This window comes from Saimiri boliviensis, chromosome X (genome assembly GCF_048565385.1).
Source record: "Saimiri boliviensis isolate mSaiBol1 chromosome X, mSaiBol1.pri, whole genome shotgun sequence".
NCBI classification, from domain to species: domain Eukaryota; kingdom Metazoa; phylum Chordata; class Mammalia; order Primates; family Cebidae; genus Saimiri; species Saimiri boliviensis.
The window spans coordinates 62,276,383-62,299,997 of record NC_133470.1 but is presented as its reverse complement, the minus strand read 5'-3'; the positions used below and the strand labels follow the sequence as shown (position 1 = coordinate 62,299,997).

Below are 23,615 nucleotides of genomic sequence, written 5' to 3'. Positions count from 1 at the left end.
AAGCTTGATTGCCCCAGGTCAACTGACTGCCGTGCTGGCAGTGAGAATTTCAAGCCAGTAGTTTTTAGCTTGCTGAGTTCCTTGGGATTGGGACCTACTGAGTGAGATCACTTGGCTCCTTGGCTTCAGCCCTTTCCATGGGAGTGAATGGTTCTGCCTCACTGGTGTTCAGGCACCACTAGGATACAGAAAAAAAAAAAAAGAATTCTGCATCTAGCTTGGTGTCTGCCGAAACAGCTGCTCAGTCTTGTGCATAAAACCCAGGGCCCTAGTGGTGTAGGCACATGAGGAAATCTGTTTTGCAGATTGCAAAAACCGTGGGAAAAGCATAGTATCTGAACTAAATAGTACAATCCCTCATGGCTTCCCTTGGCTTGAGGAGGGAGTTCCCTGGCTCCTTGAACTTCTCAGTTGAGGTGATGCCCTAGCCTGCTTCTGCTCTCTCTGGATGGGCTGCACCCACTGCCTAACCAGTCCCAATGAGATGAACTGTGTACCTTAGTTGGAAATGGAGAAATCACTCACACTCTGTGTTGGTCTCGCTGCGAGCTATAGATTGGAGCTACAGATCGGATCTTGCCGGATCCTCTGTTAGTTTGTATTTTTCAAGAGATTGATTCATTTTATCTAAGAAATTAAATTTGAAGGTACAGAATTATTATCAATTTATTATCCTTTTAATGTTCATAGTAATAAACCGTCTTTTATATCTGGTATGGCTAATTCATACTTTCTTTATTTGTTGGTTAACTTGGCTAGATGCTTAAAAATTTATTAATCTTTTCAAAAAGCTTTTCTTTTTTACTCTTCCATCCACTTATTTCTTTTTATTTACAATTTGTATTCAAGGCCAATGAATTCCATAACATAAGACATTACTATGAATCAAAGCATAGATACGCAAACACAATATACAATCCAAAATAGATGTGCAGCATTCTTTCTTTCAACTTTTTAATTTTTTTTTAATTTTTAAATTTTTTTCAATTGCATTTTAGATTTTGGGGTACATGTGAAGAACATGCAAGATTGTTGCATAGGTACACACATAGCAGTGTGATTTGCTGCCTTCCTCCCTATCACTTATATCTGGCATTTCTCCCCATGCTATCTCTCCCCAACTCTCCATCCCCCACTGTCCTTTTTCTATTTACCCCCAACAGACTCCAGTGTGTGATGCTCCCCTCCCTGTGTCCATGTGTTCTCATCGTTCAAAACCCACCTGTGAATGAGAACATGTGGCATTTGATTTTCTGTTCTTGTGTCAGTTTGCTGAGAATGTTGGTTTCCAGGTTCATCCAGGTCCCTACAAAGAACATGAACTTATTATGTTTTTTGGCTGCATGGTATTCCATGGTGTATATGTCCCACATTTTCCCTGTCCAGTCTATTATCGATGGCCATTTTGGATTGGTTCCAAATCTTTGGTATTGTGAACAGTGCTACAATGAACATTTGTGTGCATGTTTCTTTATAGTAGAACAATTTCTAATCCTTTAGATATATACCCAGTAAGGGGATTGCTGGGTCAAATGGAATTTCTATTTCTAGGTCCTTGAGGAATCGCCACACTGTCTTCCACAATGGTTGGACTAATTTATACTCCCACCCACAGTGTAAAAGTGTTCCTATTTCTCCACATCCTCTCCAGCATCTGTTGTCTCCAGATTTTTTAATGATCGCCATTCTAACTGGCATGAGGTGGTATCTCAATGTAGTTTTGGTTTGCATTTCTCTAATGACCAGTGATGATGAGCATTTTTTCATATGTTTGTTGGCCTCATGTATGTCTTCTTTTGTAAAGTGTCTGTTCATATCCTTCTCCCACTTTTGAAGGGGATTGTTTGTTTTTTTCTTGTAAAAGATGTGCAGCATCCTGAAATGAAGTAAAAGAGTGTTCATTCACAAACACAGTTGCTTTAGATCTATTCAATCTGTTTGTTCCTACATAGTTTTCTAAAGATGGTAGAAAATGACTTTCATCATCAAGGCTACTGTGGCCATATTAAATTACTGGAACATCTAAGCATTAGTGTGTGACCATGTGAACAAAAGACTTTGGGGAACATCTATTTTTTAAAAAAATTTCTGTGTGTTGAGGCAGTTGTAAAAGATTTACTGCAGAATCAAATCCCCTTTTAGGCTTAGGACCAGGTACTAACTATCTAAAAATATTGACCAATAACAAAAAGTGTTCCAAATGTAGCTATTCTGATCCATAGTTGTTGTTGTTGTTTTTAAAGTATATACAGAAAGATTATAAAAGTTTTTGTGAATTTAATTCAAATTAGCTTACAGTCTTCACTTCCCAAATATTTGATTTACAATTTTGGCTCCTTTACATTTTTGCCTTTTTAATTTCAAAATTTATAATTTTACTTTCAAAACAGTTTTTTTTAATTGCAAAAAAATTCAATATGTGCAGAAATAAAACGCATTTTGAAATTAGTCATGGTCAATACAATTCTACTCTTTGAATCAGTTTAGCCAAATAAATGTAGTACTCTTGTTGAATGGAAATAGGTGATAGAAAATGCCTACCATTTGACTCTGTATAGATAATCAAGAGATACTCAGAATGCTTGGACCTGGGGGTAAATGCTAATTCATCATTGCTCTGGCACATGTCAATTACTACATAAAAGGTCAAATGGAATGTCAAATCCAAAGGCTCAAGAGGAAAGCAAGTTCAGTTCCCAAGAGAACAGTGATAGTCAAACAATATAAAACTTCATCTGGAGTATGTCACCATTAAATTAATACGGCTGAAACAATATGTTGAGGATTTATAGTAGCACCTGAAAGTTCATTCTTATGTACATATAAGTGGAATCATGGAAATTTTTATATTACCTGTTTTATGGCCTTACAGAGTTAATAAAACAAATGAAAACTGAATCTCCATTCCATTCCAATTATTTCTATTCTTATATTTAAGGTAATATTAAGTGGCCATATTTCTTAAGCCACATTCAAGGAAACCACTTTTTAACTATTTTGGATGTTGCCTCTCCTTGATCTTTTAAGTGAAACTCCAGCAGATTTAATATTGGCATCCATCATCTAGTCAAACTTCTCACATGTTCTTCAAACTAATCAAATTTGAGATTCTCAACATTTTCTGTGTCAGTAAAGGTGTGGAATTAGTAGATTTGATGAAGACTTTTTTCCTTGCCACATTGGACTTCCAGACGCCATTTGGATTGGGTTTACAGATGTTTCTTGGTCTGAGTCTCTTAACAGTAGAGATGTGGAAGAGAGAGACCACAAAAAGACTGGCTGTTGACTTCAGGGCACCACAAAACACCTTGGTGTGGCATTAACTAACTTTTACAACAGCTGTTTAATTGTAATAAATCTGCATGGGTAGCAGCAGTGCCAGCAACAGCAGCCCAAGCCAGAACCTGGCCATCATTGTTCTGCCCATGTGCCCTCCCTTGGTGTGTGGCATGTCTTGCTGGATGCTGGGTGCTTGGAGAATTGCTCTGGGTGGGTGCAGGTAAGGTGGCTCAAATAGCTTTTTAAAATAAATTTTGGCTCATGCATTTTGATGCTCTCTTGTTAGATTATACATGTTTAAAATTATTATGCCTTCTTGGAGAATTGACTCCTTTATTATCTTGTAATTTTCCTCTTTTATATCTGATAAACTTTAATATCCTAAAACCTTTTTCATCTTACATTAGCATATTTACTTCAGCTTTGTGTTGGGATGTTATATACTCTTCAATCTTTTTATGTTTTATCCATTCTGACAATCTCTTTTAAACAGTGGGTTTGATCATCCACATTTAAAATGAATATTGACATAGTTGAATGCAATCTATAAGCTTCATAACTTTTTTTTATTGCATTTTGTTATTTTTTCCCTTCTCTTGTGCCTTTGCTTTTAATTGAGTATGATTTAAGATCACATATTATCTCTTCTCTTGCTGCATCATTTATACTTTTTTGTTTTGAAGACTTTAGTAGTTACTTTGGGGTTTACAATATTCATTTTAAATGATGAGATTCTATCTTCAGATAACATTATACACTGCATGCATACTGTAGATATATTTTATCAGAGTATGCCTAAATATTTTCTTCTCTCTTTTGATATTGCTGTTGTATATTTTACTTATGCATATGCTATAAATACCAATACTTTGCTACTATTATTGCTTTAAGCAGCCATGTTTTAGATTAATTAATAATAAATATAATAAATTGTTTTATTTTTAATTCTTTTTCTAATAATTTTAATTTCTATCTAGATTCAAGTTTCTGATATACCTAATAAATGTCCTTTCTGATTGATAAGCTTTTAGTATTTCTTGTAGGACATGTCTTCTGGCAATAAATTACCACAATATCTGTCCAAAAAAGTATTTCTCCTTCAATTTTGAAGGATCATTTTCTTTCTGGATGTAGAATACTAGGTGTGCAGATTTTCCTTTCAACATATTGAAGATTTAACTGCACTGTCTTCTTGCTTGCATGGTTTCTGATAGGAGGTATGCTGTAATTCCATTCTTCAACACATGAGGTTTTTTTCTTTTCATTCTTTCAAGATTTTCCTTTCACTTTTGGTTTTCTTCAGTTTGACTTTGACATGTCTTCATGTAGTGTTTTTTTTTTTTTTTTTCAGTTTTTGTCCAGCTTGGTGTTCTGGGTCATGTGGTTTTGCATACAAATATTGGAATAAACTTTTCTATACCTACAAAACTCTCGGTAGGATTTTCATAAACATTGTGTTAAATGAGTTAATCAATAAGAGGAAGTTTGACTGCTTTACTATATTTAGTCTTCTATCAATACATTTGTTTCTTCATTAATTTAGGTCTTTTATTGATTTCATCAGCATTTTATAATTTTCTACATGGAGATACTATACACTGCATGCCTCATTGTTAAGTTTATACCTAATTATCTTATTTTCATTCACTTAATGAATGATATTGTGTTTTTAATATTTACTTCTACACATTCATTATTAGTACTTAATTTTTTTTTTTTTTTTTTTTTTTGAGACAGAGTCTTGCTCTGTTCCCCAGGCTGGAGTGCAGTGGCACAAACATGGCTCATTGCAACTTCAACCTCCCAGAGCTAAGTGATCCTGCAGGCTTAGTCTCCTGAAAAGGTAGAACAACAGACATGTGCCACTATGTCTGGCTAATTTATTTTATCTTACTTTTTGTAGAGATGGGGTCTCCCTTTGTTGCTCAGGCTGTTCTTGAACTCCTAGGCTTAAGCGATCCTTCTGCCTTGTTCTCCCAATGTACTGGGATTACAGTCATGAGCCACCACACCTGGCCTAGAAATGTAATTTCTATTTTGATGAGTATCCTGTGTCCTACAGTATTACTGACCTCGCTAATTAGTTATAGCCGGTGTTTTGTAGACTACGTGGGATTTTCCACATAGACAATTATAACATTTGGAAATAGGGACGGTTTAATTTCCTTCTTTTCTAAAAGCATGACATAAATTCTTTCATACTTTATTGCACTGGCTAGAACTTTTAGTAATATAAATTATGAGTGGTGGAGCAGAGACCTTTCCTTTTTCCCAATCATGAAGGTCAAATATTTACTCTTTAATCATGAAATATGTGGTTAGCTGTAGACATTTTACAGATTCTCTTCATTAAGTTAAGGAATTTCTCTGTTATTCCTACTTTGCTGAGCATTTTATCATGTATGAGTGCTCCATTTTGTCAAATTATTTTTCTGTGTTATTTGATATGAATATATATTTTTCTTCTTTAGCTTATTGATATGGTGTACTGCACTGGTTAATTTTCAAATATTGAATGACAATTTTATGCTTGAAATAAATCTTACTTGCTCATAATTTACAATTCTTTAAATATATAGTTTGCTTTAATTTGTTAATATTTTGTTAATAATTATTTTGTCTAACTTCATGACAGATATTTATATGTAGCTTTATTTTTTAAAATTTGTACCGTCTTTGCCTGATTTTAGTATTATAGCAACACTGGCTTCAAGAAATCAGTTTAAAAGTGTTGTCATCTTTTGTATTTTCTGGAAGAGGTTGTATAAAATTGGTATTAATTCTTCTTATTTTTGGGCAAATTATTAAAAACAACTGGGGATGAAGATTTCCCTGGGAGAAGCATATAAATTATAAATTCGGTTTCTTTAATGGTTATTGAAATATTCAGGATATCGATTTTGTCTTGTTTGAATTTGAATAGTTTGTGGCTATTAAAAAATGCTCCATTTCTTCTCATGTGTTGTATATATGAGCTAAAATTATACATTGTTTTATTCTATTTCTATTTTAATGGTTGTAAGACCTATATTCATATTTCTTGTTTCATTCCTGATATTGGTAATTTTTGTATTTTTTTTGGTTAAACTTGGTAGATGTTTTTTAATTGATTTTTTAAAGACCCAAATATTTATTACTTTATATTTTTGTATTGTTATCCTATTTTAAATTTCATTGACTTACATGCTTGCATTTATTATATCCTTCCTTCTACTTGTTTTAAGTTTATTTTGCTCTTCTTTTTCTAGTTCTTAAAGTCAAAACTTAGACTATTGGCTTTATTTTTGTCTTATTTTAAAATGTTAAATGTTGGTACAATAAATTAATTCTCTCAGCATTACCTTACTTGCATCCTACAAATTTAATATTTTTCGTGTGGGATATTCGGATGAAGGATTTCTAAAAATTCCATTCAGTCCAATGTATTTTTAAATTTCCTTTGAGACTTTCTCTGTTACCCATGCACTATTGGAAATTAATTGTTGCATTTCTAAGTTTTAAAATACTTTTCTGTTATATTCTTCTGTTATCTTTCAATTATTGGTTTTTACTTTGATTTCATCATGGTTCATGGAAGATAATCTGTATGATTACAAGTCTTCTAAATTTGCCAAAGTTTGTTTTTTGGACTAGATATGGGCTATCTTGAATATTCCATGAGTTCTTGCAAAAACGGATATGTTACTGTTGTTGTGTGGAGGTCCTATTGAGTGATTATATTGTTTGGATCTTCTGTATGATTCGTAATTTTCTACATAAGTACTTTTATCAGTTGCTGAGATGAGGGTCATCATGTCTGCAACAATAGTTGTGGATGCCTCTATTTTCCATTTCAGCTCTATCAGTTTATTCTGCACATATTTTGAAACTCTATGGTTTGGTGGATATACATTTAGAATAATTATGTTTTCCTGTTGGATTGATCATCCTATCATTGTGCAATGTCCCTTTTTGTTCATAGTAATTTTCTTTGCTGTGAAATATATTTTATGTGATACTAATATAGCTACTTATTTTGTAAATAATGCTTGCCTGATGCATATTTTTCAACACTTTAATTCTTAACTCTTTCATATTTTTATATATGATGTGAGTTTCTTGTAGACAGCATAGAATGGAATCATATTTTTTTTATCCACTCTACCAGTCTGCTTTTATTTTTAAATTTTTAACAATTTAACTTTTATTTTAGATTTAGGGGATACATGTGAAAATTTAATATGTGAGTATATTGTATGATGCTGAGGTTTGGCGTATGAGTGATTCCATCACTGAGGTAGTGAGCATAGTGCCTGATTGTAGTTTTTAAGCTCTTCTCCCCTCCTCCTCTTTCCCACCCCTCATAGTCCCTAGTGCCTATTGTTCCCATCATTCTGTCCATATGTACCCAGTGATTAGCTACCATTTACAAGTGAGAACACAGGGTGTTTAGTTTTCTGTTTTTGTATTGCTTTGTTTAGCACAATGGCCTCCAGCTGCATCCATGTTGCTGCCAAGAATATGTTTTTTCTTTTTTATGGCTGCATAGTATTCCATTGTGTGTATGTACCATATGTTCTTTATTCAATTCACCATTGTTGGGCACCTAGGTTGATTCTATGTGATTGCTATTGTAAATAGTGCTGTAATAAACCTATGGGTGTATGTGTCTTTTTGGTGGAATGATTTATTTTCCTTTGGGTATATACTCAGTAATGAGATTACTGGGTTGAATGATGATTCTATTTTAAGTTCTTTGAGAAATCTTCAAATTGCTTTCCACAGTGGCTGAACTAATTTACATTCCCATCAACAGTGTATACATGTTTGTTTGTTTGTTTGTTTGTTTCTCTGCAGGCTCATAAACATTCATTATTTGTGACTTTTTAATAATAGTCATTCTGACTGGTGTGAGATGGTATCTCATCGTGACTTTGATTTACATTTCCCTGTTTATTACTGATGTTGAAATTTTTTTTTTTTTTTTTTAGATCAGACATCTTGTAGTTTCTTTTTTCTTTTTTTTTTTTTTATTGCATTTTAGGTTTTGGGGTACATGTGATGAACATGCAAGATTGTTGCATAGGTACACACATGGCAGTGTGCTTTGCTGCCTTCCGTCCCCTCACCTGATTGTTGGCTGCTTGTATGTCTTCTTTTGAGAAGTATCTGCTCACATCTTTTGTCCACTTTTTAATGGAGTTATTTGTTTCTTGTTTGTTGCAATGTTTGAATTCCTTATAGATTATGGATATTCAACATTTTTAGATGTACAGTGTGCAAATATTTTCTTCCATTCTGTAGGTTGTTTATTCTTGTTTCTTTTGCTGTGTAGAAGCTCTTTAATTAAGTCTTGTCAATTTTTGTTTTTGTTGCCATTGCTTTCGAGGACATAGTCATGTATTCTAGTCCAAGGCTGATATCCAGAATGATGTTTCCTCAGTTTTCTTATAAGATTCTTATAGTTTGAGGTCTTATATGTAAGTATTTAATCTATCTTGAGTTAATTTTGTGGATGGTGAAAGATAGAACTCCAGTTTAATTCTTCTGCATATGGCTAGCCAGCTCTCCCAGCACCATTATTGAATAGTGAGGTTTTGCCTCATTGTGTCTCTCAATTTTGTCAAAGATTAGATATCTGTCTGTGTGAAACTTGAGTTTGAGGTTCTCTATTCTGTTCCACTGGTCTGTCTTTGTATGCTAGTGTCATGATATTTCAGTTACTGTAGCTTATAGTGTAGATTGAAGTTGCGTAATGTAATGACTCTGTGAGCATTAATTCAAGAAAGAATACAGGAATCCACTTAAATTGTGAAGGATACCCTTGATCCTGGAAGAGGATATTATAGGCAATCAGCTCCTGTGAGGACATCTGGCTGACAAAAGTGAGTGAAGTTTTAGTATGTGAGAGGGGCAGAAAGCCTCCCTCTGTGTCTTACTTTTTTACTGGGGATCTAAGAAACCCAGGCCAAGGGAGAGCACTTTGTTTCTCCCAAGCTAACCTGCGGATAGGTTTGGAGGTGCTGAGAGGAAAAGATACCAAGAAAGACTTCAGGCATTTCCCCAGACTTGGGAACAAGAGCAGGATGCTATTTTTACTCCAGGCAGTCTTTTTAATTGATATATTTAGACCAATTATATTTAAAATAATATTGGATAAGGTAATATTTAACATAATGTCTTTATATTAGAGCTTAAGCTTGCCATTTTATTATTTGTTTTCCAATCTTATATTCCTCTAGTTTCCTTTTATTGTCTTTTCATGAGTTACTTTAACATTTTTAAGGATTCCATCTCGATTTCTAGGTTTTTTTTTTCCAGTGCATCACTTAACATTTTTTGATAATTACTATAGGTATTAAAACATAAATTTGTGACATTAAAGTCTACTAGTATTAACATTTTACCACTTTGAGTGAAGTGTTGTAAGCACTTCCATTTATATTACTATACCCTCTTAACTTTTAAATATTATTATTTCAGTATCACATAATGTTATAATTTTTGTTTTAATTACAAAATATCACTTAAAATTTTGAGGCTAATCTGTTGTATTTACTTATATTTCTGATTTTTAATTTCCTTGATGTTATAAGATTACTTATTTGACAATTTTCTATTTTGAGAGCTTTCTTTGTCCACTCTTTAGTGGTAGGCCTGCTAATGAAAAATTTTAAAGACTTCCTTTATTTGAGAATTCTGTTTTCCTTTCCTTCTTGAGGGACAGTTTTGACACATAAAATTCACAGTCGAATTACTATTAGAACTGGAAAAATGTTGTGCCACTTCTTTCTAGACTTCGTGGTTTCAGATGAGAATTTGATGCCTTTTGAGTTAGTGTTTCTCTTTAGGTAATGTGTCATTCTTCTCTTGCAGCTTTCAAGGTGTTTTTGCATTTATTTTTCAAGTGTGATTATTATATGTCTTCATGTGGAATTACATGGATTTGTTTCATTTGGTGTTCACCCAGACCCTTGAATTTGTAGGTTTATATCTTTTGCCATTATAGGTAATTATTCAGTCATTACAAATGCTAGAGTTACTCAACTACCAATATTAAACCCTAGGATAGGAGATGCAGCAAATCAGGACTCCTTTCTCCATGGAATGTGCTGATTTCAGATGAGGTGACAGCCAATGTAGAAAACGTTGGAATTTTTCCTTGAAACTGGACTGTGATGAGAGGTGCTTGCCATGAACATAAGCTACTGTTTTTTTCTTTTCTTTTTTCTTTTGATATGGAGTTTCACTCTTGTTGTCCAGGCTAGAGTTCAATGGCATGATCTTGGCTCACTGCAACCTCTGCCTCCCAGGTTCAAGTGATTCTCCTGCCTCAGCCTCCTGAGTAGCTCGGATTACAGGCATGGGCCACCACGCTCCACTAATTTTTGTATTTTCAGTAGAGACAGGGTTTCACCATGTTGGTCAGGCTGGTCTCAAACTCCTGACCTTAGGTGATCTGCCCTCCTCAGCCTCCCAAAGTACTGGGATTACAGGCATAAGCCACCACACCTGACCAGCTGCTGTCTTTTCTTTGACCCCTCCTTTCTAGTTTTTAAAGATGAGGCAGGAAATAATCTTCACTGAAGATACTTATTACAAATTCTCCAAAACCCCAAAACACATGCTTCCACTTCATTGATAAAAATTTATTGCGGTTTGGCACCTCATTCTAGTTCAGCTGGTGGATGAGCTGATTGATGCGTTCACCTTGATAGCCAGGTGTGCCCATCTCCTTGAGAAAGCCCACTCTATTTTTGGTTGCATGATGGACCACTGAGAGGTGGAAAGGGCACAAGAACCATGAGATCTCCTGGAAATACTTCCCCTGGAAGGCAACTTCATGAATGAGGTCTTCCAAGCAAATGACACCAAACTTCCCCAGGTGCTCCTCAATCATAGTGTTGTCTGTCAGAGGGATGGTCTTATTCTTGACCCTGGCTTGTCCATGTTTCAGAATGAATTCCCGGACAGACTTCAGATTTGGAAATACCCAGGTCACATAAGGTTCCACTATACGTAGCATTTTTAGGTTCTGGGGGGTGACTTTTACAAAGAAACCACTAAAATTTTTCTTAGGTGAAGTCTTTCAGTGATTCTCTGCATCAGCAAACTCACATCATCAATCCTTTCAGTGCATACAACAAAGGCCAAGGAATGTTTATCTGGCAATTCCAAGGGTGAGGCTTCACTTCTAGTCATCTGACACACACCTTGTCACGTGTCTGCCACCAGGAATCATGTAGGAATGATTGAAATCCCTTAAACCTGGGCCCTTTTCCTTTCTTCTGCTCCTTCTTTGCCCAAAGTGCCTACTTTGCCTGAGTGGCTTTGAAGGCTTGATAAGCCTTCCTCTTTTTTAGGAGATTTTCTGAAACCAAAGGTATTTTTCTTTGCTCTTGTTCTGCCATCTTTCTAGGGTAGCCCATTATTTCTTTAAATATAATTTGAGCCATATTCTCTATCCTTTCTTTTCAGAATTCTGGTAATACAAATCTTTTAACTATTTCTATTTTCCTACAGATCCCCAAAGCTTGATTCTTTATATTTTGTGCCTATTTTTATTAATTCATACTAGTTAAATTCTACTAAGCTATTCTCAAGTTCACTGATTCTGTCCTCTTTTATATTTATTCTACTACTGATCCCATTACCTGAGTTTTCTACATTTTATTTTTCTATTCTAAAATTTTTATTTGTCTTTTAAGTTAATAATTATATTTTATTGTATAGCATTAGGCTGTTTTTTGACTTGAAGTACATATTTGTCAGAGTTCTCCAGAGAAACAGAACCAATAGAAAAAATATATATATTATAGAATAGAATATATCTTATTCTAAAACTCTCTCTCTCTCTCTGCCCCCTTCTAGTTCTGCTTTTTTGATAGAACACTGACACAGATTTAAGTACTCAGAGTGATCCTGGAGGAACAGAATCTTAAAGATAAATTATCTGAATTGGTTCTGGGTTTTCTGAAATAGATTCTATTTTCAGTGGTAAAGAGCTCTCTCTCTCTCTTTCTCTCTAAATATATATATATATATGCATGCACACACACACACACACACACACACACACACACACACTCATGGAATTATGGAGGCTGAGTACTCCCAAGACATGCAGTGAGCAAGATGGAGAGCAGGAGAACTGTAGTTCCAGTCTGTGTCTGAAGGCCTGAGAATAATGAAAGCCAATACTATAAGTTCTAGTTAGTTCAAATGCGAGGAGGTGTAAGACTTAATATGATTCAATATTTTAGTTTGAATCAAAAGGCCAGACAAGATCAATGTCCCAGGTTAAAGACATCAGACATGAGGAGTTCTCTCTTGTTCCTGTGCAGGAAGTGGGGGAAGAGGGGGTGGGAGGGTCAGGCTTTTTGTTTTATTTGTGTCTTCAATTTTCTAAATAAGGACCACGTACATTACAGAAGGTGATTCAATTTACTCAGTACATTTATTCAAATGTTAATCTCATCCTAAAACACCCTCACAAAACACCCAGAATATCTTTGACAAAATTTCTGGGTACCCTGTGGCATAGTCAAGCTGACACATAAAACTAGCCACCACACAGTAAAATTCACATAACATAGAATTCACCATTTTAACTATTTTAATATGTACAATTTAGTGGCTTTTGGTGAATTCACTATGTTGTGCAAACATCACCACTATTCAATTCTAGAACATTTTTATTACTTTCTTTATGCCAGTACCACACTATGTTGATAACTATAGCTTTGTACTAAGTTTTGAAATAAGGATGTGAGTCTTCCAAGTTTTTCTTCTTTTAAAAGATTGTTTTGGTTATTCAGGTTCTTTTGCAATTTAATATGAATTTGAGAATTATGTTTTCCATTTTGGCACACACACACAAACACACACACAGAGCTGTTGGAATTTTATTATGGATTGATTTAAATCTGTAGGTAAATTTGTATAGTATTAACATCTTAAAAACATTAAATATTTCAATCCATAAATACAAGATGTTTTTCCATTTACTGATGTCTTCTAAAAATTATTTCAGCACTGTTTTGTAGCTTTCATTGTACAAGTCTTGTATATCTTTGGTCCTAATCCTAAGAATTAGCCCTTAAAAGCAAAACTGATGATTCCCTGAGAAAGAGGACATTTCTCCCTGTGGACTGCAGTATCATCTGCCTGAGATGTTCTAGCCTCCAACTACCTTACAGATTTCATGCTTTTCTAGCCAGTCACCACCATCACATAAGCCAAGTGCTTGCAATAAATTAATCTCTATCTATTTATCTATCTAATCTATCTATCTATCTGTCATCTCCCTATTTATCTCCCTTATTGTTCTGCTTCTTTGATAGAACACTGACACAGATTTAAGTACTCAGAGTGATCTTGGAGGAGGAGAATCTTAAAGATAAACTATCTCATTTGGTTCTGGGTTTTCTGAAATAGATTCTATTTTCAGTGGTAAAGAGGTCTCTATGGACCAGTAATTTGACAAATAACTGTGCACTCTTTGGGGGATCAATATTTATTGATATGTCCTAACTGCTACCAACAAAGCAGTCTACCAATAAAAAATAGATTTGGGTGTGCTGGTATGACTACTAATAAAAAATTATCTTTCAAGCTCTTCTGTAAAATATGAAGAAAATTGTCAGAATTCTGTGTAAAACTGTATTGTTAAGTGTATGTGTGCAATAAAAAGAAGTGTGGGAGCCAGGCTATGGGCTTCAGCTTTTGCCAAGAGCTGGCTTTTGCAAACTACCAAGTTCCTTCCACTTTAATCAACTGAGCTTCTCTAAGCCATGTGACACTCAGGGTGCATGCATCTCAGTGGTTTCCCTTCCTGCTTCTGCTGGGGCCTGGGGCCTCTAGAAGAAGGGTTTGTGAGGTCTGGCTGCACCACTCTGCTCCACTTAAGGTCAGAGGAAGCACAAAGCTATAGTTCCCAGGTCCAAGGCTGATGCTCAAGGGGAAAAACAGCAGATTAACCAGCTTGGAGCAGCTGGATGTGCATTCTTCCAAGCTGCCACTCTGAAGAGTCTTTTTTTTTTTTTTTTTTTTTTTTTTTTTTTTTTAATATTACCTCGAAGATAGTCTACTTGATGTAGGGGAGGACAATGATGGGGAGAAATTACATCTGAAGGTGCCTTTTGGGTACTGTGGGGCAGGGGCACTGAAAGTACAGAAAGGCACTGTCCCTTCTGTACTTGTTGCTCAGTCACCCCCTCAAATGCTAACAAAGCCACTCCCTAAACATCTGTCCAGTGGTTCACTTCAGTCTCTATATTCCCAGACCTCAGGGCCCAACCTCAGAATGGTGGAGAGTGGCCACTGATAAGGCTTACAAAGTAGTCCTTTTCCTCTATACTCTAATTATTTTAGAGATATATCACCAATCCACCCCGACCCAATGTGGCCATCAAGCCTGGACACTGCAAAGGCAACTGGTGAAATTCCTCCTTCCACACAGTCAAACTGGCTCCCTTTCACCTCCACAAGAATGGTGGAAGAAAGCACCCAGGGTTGCGAAAACAAGTAGAATATTCAAGTGTTGTGATGGCAAAAGGAATCTTCTTGTGTCCCCTCCTCCAGCCCAAAATAATGAGTCTTGGACTTAGCTAAGCTAACCTGTGGGAGGTTGGCAATTGCAGCTACAAAGCAATATGTTTTTTGTTGTTGTTGCAGTTAGCAAACACATTTTACATGTAAAGATTTTTTTGAAAATTATTTTTGAGATCCAGGAGAACACAGGAACAGGACAAGTAATCTAAAATGAGGGCTTGGCTCATAGCTGGGAAAACATTTTAGTAGATCTCACCTGGTTTCTTGAGGCAAGGGTTGAAGCTGGTTTGCACACATCATATTGGTAGAAACAACCACAATGAGTTTTTGTATCCCTTGGTCTTGGGCAGAAATGGCCCTTTTTCTTCTCCTTTTCACCCTCCCAAAAAGAAGAAAAAAACAAAAGTATAGTCCATTGATAAATGAATTAACAAATAAATCATAGTATACATGTGTACATACCTGTGTATATATATATATTTCATTACATGTAATGAAATGTTATTTACTCTTAAAATGGAAGTAAATGCTGATATTTGCAACAACATGGATGAACCTAGAGTACAGTATGTGAAGTGAAATAACCCAGAAACAGAAAGAAAAATACTGTATAATTTTACTTACATGTGGAATTTTAAAGTCTAATTCATAGATTTAGAGAGAAGAATGGCAGTTACCCAGGGGTGGCTTAGAGAATGGGGAGGTAAAACGGTACAAAGTTTGTTAGGTAGGAAAAACTGTGTGTGTGCATGTGTGTGCACATATACATGTGTATGAGTCTGTAACTAGACTCAGGACCCAGCAGGCCCCAAAAAGTGAGCTATAAGTGTGACCCGTGAGGAAGTCTGCTACACACCAAGAGATTTCCATGCTTTTTCTAATTTATATAGACAAAAATCTGGGTTATATGTTTAGAAATGGATATTAGGGTATATAATAAAGGTGGAAGAAACATAGAGTTGGATCAGACTAAAATTGTTAAGGGTCTACTAAGCAGAGACTCTGGATTCCACGTTCAACCTGAGAGATTAGACAGAGTTCTGTCAGTTTGGATGGTTAACTGATTAAAATATGAACCAAAAGATTGCCTACTGTGAATGAAGTAGAAATGACAGAATACTTTGGTAGAGATTAGAATGTTAGAGGGGGTTTATCATGTAAGATTTCTATATCCAAGGAGGGTCCAAAGAACACACTTTTCTCCATGACAATGAGAAATAAATTTGTGAGGGGATTCCCATCATCCTTGGGTCCTGTGGTCACTTTTCTCTGTAGGTAAGAACTACAGTGGAAACTACTGTCACCAATTGAAAATCCTAAATGCAATGAGGAGAAATTGGATCCTAGAAGGACAAGGGCCAAGAGGCAGAACTTAATTGACAAGACAATGTAAACATGGTTTCCATAATGGATAGCAGTCAAGTCTGTAATAACATAGTCTTTCTTGAGGAGACAGATGGCATTGGCTAGTTAGTTGTTCACAATAAAGTAATTTAGTCTACTAAATTATTACTTTTTTGTGGAAGTGGAAGAGTTCTAAGTCTATTGAGCAGATGACTAAAAACTTGAATTCTAAAACAGTTACAACTCCTTAATCAATTCACATATTTAAGACAGTTTACAGACCCAGACACCTTGAATAAAGAAGGGACCTGGACTCCTTAATAAGAATAAGGGACCCAGATACATTACCACAAATTTATACTGTTAATCTTTCTCCAAGCTTTCCCCAAAGGCTCTTGTGATCTTTTTTTAATATGCTGAATTATATTTATTGACTTTCTTTTTTTTAAATTGCATTTTAGGTTTTTGGGTACAGGTGAAGAACATGCAAGATTGTTGCATAAGTACACACATGGCAGTGTGATGTGCTGCCTTCCTCCCTATATCTGGCATTTCGCTCCATGCTATCTCTCCCCAACTCCGCACCCCCTGCTTTTTCTCACCTATTTCCCCCAGACAGACCCCAGTGAGTGATGCTCCCCTCCTTGTGTCCATGTGTTCTCTTTGTTCAACACCTGCCTATGAGTGAGAACATGCAGTGTTTAATTTTCTGCTCTTGTGTCAGTTTGCTGAGAATGATGGTTTCCAGGTTGATCCATGTCCCTACAAAGAACACAAACTCATCATTTTTGATGTATAGTATTCCATGGTGTATATGTGCCACATTTTTCCTGTCCAGTCCATCATCAATGGGCAGTTGGGTTGGTTCCAGGTCTTTGCCATTGTAAACAGTGCTGCAATGAACATTCATGTGCATGTGTCATTATAGTAGAACGGTTTATAATCCTTTGGATATATAGCCAGTAATGGGATTGCTGGATCAAATGGAATTTCTATTTTTAGGTCATTGAGGAATTGCCACACTGTCTTCCACAATGGTTGAATTAATTTACACTCCCACCAACAGTGTAAAAGTGTTCCTATTTCTCCACATCCTCTCCAGCATCTGTTGTCTCCAGATTTTTTAATGATCACCATTCTAACTGGTGTGAGATGGTATCTCAATGTGGTTTTGATTTGCATTTCTCTGATGACCAGTGATGACGAGCATTTTTTCATATGTTTGTGGGCCTCCTGTATGTCTTCTTTTGTAAAGTGTCTGCTCATATCCTTCACCCAATTTTGAATGGGCTTTTTTTGTTTTTTACTTGTAGATCTGTTTTAGTTCTTTGTAAATTCTGGATATCAGCCCCTTATCAGATGGGTAGACTGCCAAAATTTTTCCCATTCTGTTGGTTGGTGATTCACTCTAATGACTGTTTCTTTTGCTGTGCAGAAGCTGTGGAGTTTGATTAGGTCCCATTTGTCTATTTAGGCATTTGTTGCCAATGCTTTCGGTGTTTTGATCATGAAGTCCTTGCCTATGCCTATGTCCTGAATGGTTTTGCCTAGATTTTCTTCTAGGGTTTTTATGGTCTTAGGTCTTATGTTTAAGTCTTTAATCCATCTGGAGTTAATTTTAGTGTCAGGTGTCAGGAAGGGGTCCAGTTTCCGCTTTCTGCACATGGCTAGCCAGTTTTCCCAACACCATTTATTAAACAGGGAATCCTTTCCCCATTGCTTGTTTTTTTTCAGGTTTGTCAAAGATCAGATGGTTGTAGACATGTTGTGTTTCCTCCAAGGCCTCTGTTCTGTTCCATTGGTCTATATGTCTGTTTTGGTACCAGTACCATGCTCTTTTGGTTACTGTAGCCTTGTAGTTTAGTTTGAAGTTCGGTAGTGTGATGCCTCCTGCTTTGTTCTTTTTGCTTAGAATTTACTTGGCTATGCAGGCTCTCTTTTGGTTCCATATGAATTTTAAGGTGTTCTTTTCCAGTTCTGTGAAGAAGGTCATTGGTCGCTTGATGAGAATAGCATTGAATCTGTAAATTGCTTTGGGCAGTATGACCATTTTCACGATGTTGATTCTTCCTGACCATGAACATGGAATGTTTCTCCATCTGTTTGTGTCCTCTCTTATTTCGTTGAGCAGTGGCTTGGAGTTCTCTTTGAAGAGGTCCTTTACATTCCTTGTTAGTTGTATTTCTAGGAATTTTATTCTCTTTGTAGCAATTGTGAATGGCAGTTCGTTCTTGATTTGGCTCTGTTTAAGTCTTTTACTGGTGTATCAGAATGCTTGTGATTTTTGCACATTGATTTTGTATCCTGAGACTTTGCTGAAGTTGTTTATCAGTTTCAGGAGATTTTGGGCTGAGATGATGGGGTCTTCTAGATATACAATCATGTCATCTGCAAATAGAGACAATTTGATTTCCTCCTTTTCTATTTGAATACCCTTTATTTCTTTTTCTGGCCTGATTGCTCTGGCTAGAACTTCCAGTACTATATTGAATAGGAGTGGAGAGAGAGGGCATCCTTGTCTAGTGCCAGATTTCAAAGGGAATGCTTCCAGTTTTTGCCCATTCTGTATGATATTGGCTGTTATAAGCTTTTTGATGTGCTGTTGCAATCGGTTTGCCAGTATTTTATTGAAGATTTTTGCATCTATGTTCATCATGGATATTGGCCTGAAGTTTTCTTTTCTTGTTGAGTCTCTGCCGGGTTTTGGTATCAGGATGATGTTTGTCTCATAAAATGATTTGGGAAGGATTCCCTCTTTTTGGACTATCTGGAATAGTTTCAGAAGGAATGGTACCAGCTCCTCTTTGTATGTCTGGTAGAATTTGGCTGTGAACCCATCTGGACCTGGGCGTTTTTTGGGTGGTAGGCTATTAATTGCTGCCTCAACTTCAGACCTTGTTATTGGTCTATTCAGGGTTTCGACTTCTTTCTGGTTTAGGCTTGGTAGGATGCAGGTGTCCAGGAATTTATCCATTTCTTCCAGGTTTACTAGTTTATGTGCATATAGTTGTTTGTAATAATCTCTGAGAAAAATTCTTTAAGAATGCTGAATATTGGTCCCCACTTTCTTCTGTTTTTTTTAGGGTTTCTGCCAAGAGATCGGTTGTTAGTCTGATGGGTTACCCTTTGTGGGTAATGTGACCTTTTTTTCAGGCTGCCCTTAGCATTTTTTTCTTCATTTCAACCTTGGTGAATCTGAGTATTATGTGTCCTGGGATTGCTCTTCTCGAGGAGTATCTTTGTGGTGTTCTAAGTATTTCCTGAATTTGAATGTTGACCTGCCTTGCTGCGTGGTGAAAGTTCTCCTGGATAGTATCCTTAAGAGTGTTTTCCAACTTGGTTTCATTCTCCCCATCACTTTCAGGTACACTGATCAAATGTAGGATTGGTCTTTTCATGTAATCCCATATTTCTTGGAGGCTTTATTCATTTCTGTTCACTCTTTTGTCTCTAATCTTGTCTTCTCACTTTATTTCATTGACTAGATCTTCAATCTCTGATATCCTTTTTTCTCCTTGATCTATTCAGCTCTTGAAACCTGTGTATGCTTCACAAAGTTCTCGTGCTATGTTTTGCAGCTCCATCAGGTCGTTTATGTTCTTCTCTAAGCAGGTTATTTTAGTTATTTCTTGTAACCGTTTTTCAAGGTTTTTAGCTTACTTGCCTTGGGTTAGAACATGCTTCTTTAGCTCGGAGAAGTTTGTTATTACCCACCTTCTGAAACCTGCTTCTTTTAGTTGATCACACTCATTCTCCATCCAGTTTTGTTCCCTTGCTGGTGAGGAGCTGTGATCCCTTAATGGAGAAGAGGCATTTTGGTTTTTGGAGTTTTTAGCCTTTTTGCACTGGTTTCTTCTCATCTTTGTGGATTTATCTTCTTTTGGTGTTTGAGGTTTGTGACCTTTTGATGGGGTCTCTGAGTGGATGTCCTTTCTGTTAATGTTGAAACTATTTCTTTCTGTTTATTAGTCTTCCTTCTAACAGTCACACCCTTCTGCTGCAGCTCTGCTGGAGTTTGCTGGAGATTCATTCCAGACCCTGTTTGCCTTGGAATCACCAGCAGAGGCTGCAGAACAGCAAAGATTGCTGCCTGTTCCTTTCTCTGGTAGAAATTAATAGCCTATCATTATAAGAAAGTAAAGGACCAGATGGTTTCACAGCCTAATTCTACCAGAGGCACAAAGAGGAGTTGGTACTCTTTCTTCTGAAACTATTCCAAACAATAGAAAAAGGGTGAATCCTTATTAACTCATTTTATGAGGCCAACATCATCCAGTTACCAAAACCTGGCAGTGACACAACTACAAAAGGAAAATTCGGGCCAATATCCTTGATGAACATCAATGGAAAAATAATAAAATACTGGCAAACTGAATCCAACAGCACATCCAGAAGCTTATCCATCACGACCAAGTTGGCTTCATCCCTGGAATGCAAGGCTAATTCAACCTATTCAAATCAATAAATGTAGTTCATAACATAAAGAGAATTAGACAAAAACCACATGATATCTCAATAGATGCAGAGAAGGCCTTTGACAAAATTCAACATAGCTTCATGCTAAAAACTCTCAATAAACTAGGTATTGATGGAACAGATCTCAAAATAACAAGAGCTATTTATGACAAACCCACAACCAATATCATATTGAATGGACAAAAACTGGAAACATTCCCTTTGAAAACCAGCACAAGACAAAGATGCCCTCTCTCACCACTCCTATTCAACATAGTATGGAAGTTTTGGCCAGGGCAATAAGGAAAGAGAAAGAAAGAAAGTGTTTTCAAATAGCTAAAGAGGAAGTCAAATTGTCTCTATTTGCAGAAGACATTATTGTGTATTTAGAAGAATCCATCATTTCGGCCTAAAATCTCTTTAAGCTGATAAGCAATTTCTGCAAAGTCTCAGGATACAAAATCAGTGTATAAAAGTCACAAGCATTCCTATACAACAATAAAAGACAAACAGTGTGAAATAATGAGTGAATTCCCATTCACAATTGCTACAAAGACAATTAAATATCTAGGAATACAACTTACAAGAAATGTTAAGGACCTCTTCAAAAAGATCTACACATCACCACTCAAGGAAATAAGAGAGGGAACAAACAAATGAAAAAATATTCTATGCTTACGGTTAGGAAGAATCAGTACCATAAAAATGGCTTTTCACCATCAATTGGAAAGATTATGTGGTTTTGGTCCTTTATTCTTTTTTGTTATTATACTTGAAGTTCTGGGGTAGATGTGCAGAACATGTAGGTTTCTGACATAGGTATACATGTGCCATTGCGATTGGCAGCATCCATCACTCAGTCATCTATATTCCATCTTTCTCCTAATGCTATCTCTCCCCTAGTCTGCCACCCCTCTGACAGTCCCTGGTGTGTGATGTTCTCCTCCTTGTGTCCATGTGTTCTCATTGTTCAACTTTCACTTATGAATGAGAACATGTGGCATGTGGTTTTCTGTTTTTGTGTTAATTTGCTGAGAATGATGGTTTCCAGCTTCATCCATGTCCCTGCAAAGGACACAAACTCATCATTTTTTATGGCTGCATAGTATTTCATGGTGCATATGTACCACATTTTCTTTATCCAGTCTATCATTGATGGGCAATTGGGTTGGTTCCAGGTCTTTGCTTGGACTAATCATACAGTGCCGCAATAAACATACATGTGCATGTGTATTTATAATAGAACAATTTATAATTCTTTGGGTATACACCCAGTAATGGGATTGCTGGGCCAAGTGGTATTTCTATTTCTAGACCCTTGAGGAATCGCCATACTTTTATCCACAATGGTTGAACTAATTTACATGCCCACCAACAGTGTAAAAGTATTCTTATTTCTCCACATCCTCTCCAGCATCTATTGTCTCCAGATTTGTTAATGATCACCATTGTAACTGGCATGAGATGGTAGTTTTAATTTGCATTTCTCTAATGACCAGTGATGATTAGCTGTTTTTCATGTTTCTTGGCCGCATAAGTGTCTCCTTTTGAGATGTGTCTGTTCATATCCTTCACTCACTTTTTCATGTTTTTTTTTTTTTTTTTTTTTTTTTTTCCTGTAAATTTGCTTAAGTTCTTTGTAGATTCTTGATATAAGCCCTTTGTCATATGGGTAGATTGCAAACATTTTCTCCCATTCTGCAGGTTCCCTGTTCACTCTGATGATAGTTTCTTTTGCTGTGAAGAAGCTCTTTGGTTTGGTTAGATCCATTTGTTAATTTTGGCTTTCATTGCCATTGCTTTTGGTGTTTTAGTCATGAAGTGTTTGCCCATGCTGTTGTGCTGAATGGTATTTCCTAGATATTCTTCTAGGGTTTTTATGGTTTTAGGTCTTACATTTGAATATTTAACCCATTTTGAGTTAATTTTTGTATCAGGTGTAAGGAAGGGATCCAGTTTAGCTTTTTGCATATGGCTAGCCAGTTTTCCCAATACCATTTATTAAATAGGGAATCCTTTCCCCACTGCTTGTTTTTGTCAGGTTTGTTGAAGATCAGATAGTGTGTGGCATTATTTCTGAGGCTTCTGTTATGTCCCATTGGTTTATATCTCTGTTTTAGTACCAGCACCATGCTGTTTTGGTTACTCTAGCATTGGAGTATGATTTGAGGTCAGGTAGCATACGTCTCCAGCCTTGTTTCCACCCCTCCCCCAGCCCCCCAGAATTGTCTTTGCTATGTGGGCTCTTTTTTGTTTCCATATAAAATTTAAGGTGGTTTTTTCCAGTTCTTTGAAGAAAGTCAATGGTAGCTTGATGGGGATAGCACTAAATCTATAGATTACTTTGGGCAGTAATGGCCATTTTTACAATACTGATTATTCCTAACCATAAGCATGGAATGTTTTTCCATTTCTTTGTTTCCTCTCTTATTTCCTTCAGCAGTGTGGTTCTGTTTGAAGGGGTCCTTCACATTTCTTGTAAGTCATATTCCTAGGCATTTAATTGTGAATGGGAATTCACTCATTACTTTGCACTCTGTTTGTCTGTTATTGTTGTATAAGAATGCTTGTGATTTTTGCACATAGATTTTGTATCTTAAGACTTTGCTGAAATTGCTTATCAGCTTAAGGAGATTTTGGGCTGAGACGATGGAGTCTTCTAAATATCCAGTCACGTCATCTGGAAATAGAGACACCAAACCTGCCCTACAAGAACTCCTGAAAGAGGTTCTACACATATAAAGGAACAACGAGTACCAGCCACTCCAAAAACACACCAAATGGTAAAAGAGCATCAACACAATCCAGAAGCTGCATCAACTAACCAACAAAACAGCCAGGTAGCATCAAAATGACAGTATCAAATTCACACATAACAATACTATCCCTAAATGTCAATGGACTAAATGCCCCAATCAAAAGACACAGACTGGCAAATTGGATAAAAAGCAAAAACCCATCAGTGTGCTGTATACAGGAAACACATCTTACATGCAAGGATACAC

At 36.2% G+C, this 23,615-nt stretch overlaps 1 long non-coding RNA gene and 1 pseudogene across 1 annotated transcript in view; both read right to left on the bottom strand.

The window, feature by feature from the left end:
• Positions 1-1,164: 1,164 nt before the first annotated feature.
• Positions 1,165-23,615, bottom strand: part of LOC141582742 (uncharacterized) — a 28,105-nt gene continuing 5,654 nt past the window's right edge. Inside the window, exons 2-3 of the long non-coding RNA XR_012515621.1 lie at positions 15,068-15,190; positions 1,165-1,306 (exon numbers count right to left, since the gene is read on the bottom strand). This is a non-coding gene — a long non-coding RNA (uncharacterized LOC141582742). The remainder of the gene's footprint in view (positions 1,307-15,067; positions 15,191-23,615) is intronic.
• LOC101032442 (large ribosomal subunit protein uL30-like 1 pseudogene) lies at positions 10,742-12,001 on the bottom strand (annotated as a pseudogene).